Genomic DNA, 2,500 nt, shown 5'->3' on the forward strand with positions numbered 1-2,500 from the left:
AAAAAAGTGAATATTTCTCACGGATAGACCCCGTGATACGCTAGAAATTGGCGGGGATGTCTCTCTTGTGGCTCACGGGGCTGTTAGGGTGGCACAGAAATCCCTCGGAATGGGAAAACGGGTCATTTTCGTGTCGCCACATTGCATGCGAACCGCATGCAACTTCCAGAGGCATTTGCAGCAGAAATGCATGTGCAGTCAAAAAAAAATTGATATTTTTCACGGATAGACCCCGTGAAACGCTACAAATTGGCGGGGATGTGTCTCTTGTGGCTCACGGGGCTGTTCGGGTCGCACAGAAATCCCTGGGAATGGGAAAACGGGTCATTTTCGTGTTGCCACATTGCGTACGAACCGCATGAAACTTCCAGAGGCATTTGCAGCAGGAATGCATGTGCACTCAAAAACTTCTATATGTTTCACGGATAGACCCCGTGAAACGCTAGAAATTGGCGGGGATGTGTCTTTTGTGGCTCACGGGGCTGTTAGGGTGGCACAGAACTCCCTCGGAATGGGAAAAGGGGTCATTTTCGTGTTGCCACATTGCATAGGAACGCCATGAAACTTCCAGAGGCATTTGCAGCAGAAAGGCACGTGCACTCAAAAATTTTAATATTTTTCACGCATAGACCCCGTCAAACGCTAGAAGTTGGCGGGGATGTCTCTCTTGTGGCTCACGGGGCTGTTAGGGTCGCACAGAAATGCCTCGGAATGGGAAAACGGGTCATTTTTGTGTGGCCACATTGCATAGGAACGGCATGAAACTTCCAGAGGCATTTGCAGCAGGAATGCATGTGCACTCAAAAACGTCTATATTTTTCACGGATAGACCCCGTGAAACGCTATAAATTGGCGGGGATGTCTCTCTTGTGGCTCACGGGCGCTGTTAGTTAGGGTCGCACAGAAATCCCTCGGAATGGGAAAAGGGGTCATTTTCGTGTTGCCACATTGCGTACGAACGGCATGAAACTTCCAGAGGCATCTGCAGCAGAAATGCATGTGCACTCAAAAACGTCTATATTTTTCACGGATAGACCCCGTGAAACGCTAGAAATTGGCGGGGATGTGTCTCTTGTGGCTCACGGGGCTGTTAGGGTCGCACAGAAATCCCTCGGAATGGGAAAACGGGTCATTTTCGTGTTGCCACAATTGGCATACGAACGGCATGAAACTTCCAGAGGCATTTGCAGCAGAAATGCATGTGCACTCAAAAACGTGAATATTTTTTCACGGATAGACCCCGTCAAACGCTCGAATTTGGCGGGGATGTTTCTCTTGTGGGTCACGGGGCTGTTCGGCTCGCACAGAACTCCCTTGGTCCACCTGATTCGTGCATACAGGCAGCAACTAAAACTCTGTAAACCTGCTGTGAGGACATCTAAACAGTGGACCAGTGAGGCTGTGGAAGATTTGCGGGCGTGCTTAGACTGTACTGACTGGGATATGTTCACGACTGCTACCAATAGTCTGGATGAACTCACAGAGGCTGTGTACATCAGCTTCTGTGAGGACTGCTGTATCCCAACACGTACCAGGGTGAACTTTAACAACAACAAGCCCTGGTTCTCAGCAAAGCTCAAAAGGTTGAGGTTGGAGAAGGAGGAAGCGTTTAGGAGTGGGGATAGAGACAGATTCAAGGAGTCGAAGAACAGGTTTAGCAAAGCGGTGAGAGAGGCTAAACGACTGTACTCAGAGACACTAAAACACCAGTTCTCTACTAACGACGCTGCTTCTGTCTGCCAAAGGGCTCAGGCACATCACCAACTACAAACCCAGAGCGCCCCACACCACTAACGACTCCCGCCTAGCCAACGACCTGAACGAGTTCTACCGTAGATTTGAAAGACAATTGGACTGTCCTGAACCACCCCTTCCCACCCAAGAGGCCCCATCCCCCACCCATACTACAGAAACGACTCTCTCCTTTCAGGAGGGAGAAGTTAATGGGCTTTTCAAGAGGCAGAATCCACGCAAAGCAGCCGGGCCGGACTCTGTCTCTCCAGCCACCCTCAGGCACTGCGCTGGCCAGCTGTCTCCGGTGTTCACCAACATCTTTAACACCTCCCTGGAGACATGCCATGTACCAGCCTGTCTCAAGTCCTCCACCATCATCGCTGTGCCCAAAAAGCTAAGGCCAACAGGACTAAATGATTACAGACCGGTCGCCCTTACATCTGTGGTAATGAAGTCTTTTGAGCGCCTGCTCCTGGCACACCTCAAAGCCATCACAGACCCTCTCCTGGACCCCCTTCAGTTTGCCTACAGAGCCAACAGGTCTGTGGACGACGCAGTTAACATGGCCCTCCACTTCACCCTACAGCATGTGGACGCCCCAGCATCCTACGCCAGGATCCTGTTTGTGGACTTCAGCTCTGCCTTCAACACCATCATCCCTGCCCTGCTTCAGGACAAGCTCTTCCAGCTGAACGTGCCCTACTCCACCTGCAGGTGGATCACAGACTTCCTCTCTGACAGGAAGCAGTGCGTTAAGCCGGGAACA

This window comes from Petromyzon marinus, unplaced genomic scaffold (genome assembly GCF_048934315.1).
Source record: "Petromyzon marinus isolate PM22_M1 ecotype Great Lakes invasive population unplaced genomic scaffold, UKy_Petmar_22M1.pri1.0 PM_G_Scaffold_90, whole genome shotgun sequence".
Classification (NCBI taxonomy): Eukaryota; Metazoa; Chordata; class Hyperoartia; order Petromyzontiformes; family Petromyzontidae; genus Petromyzon; species Petromyzon marinus.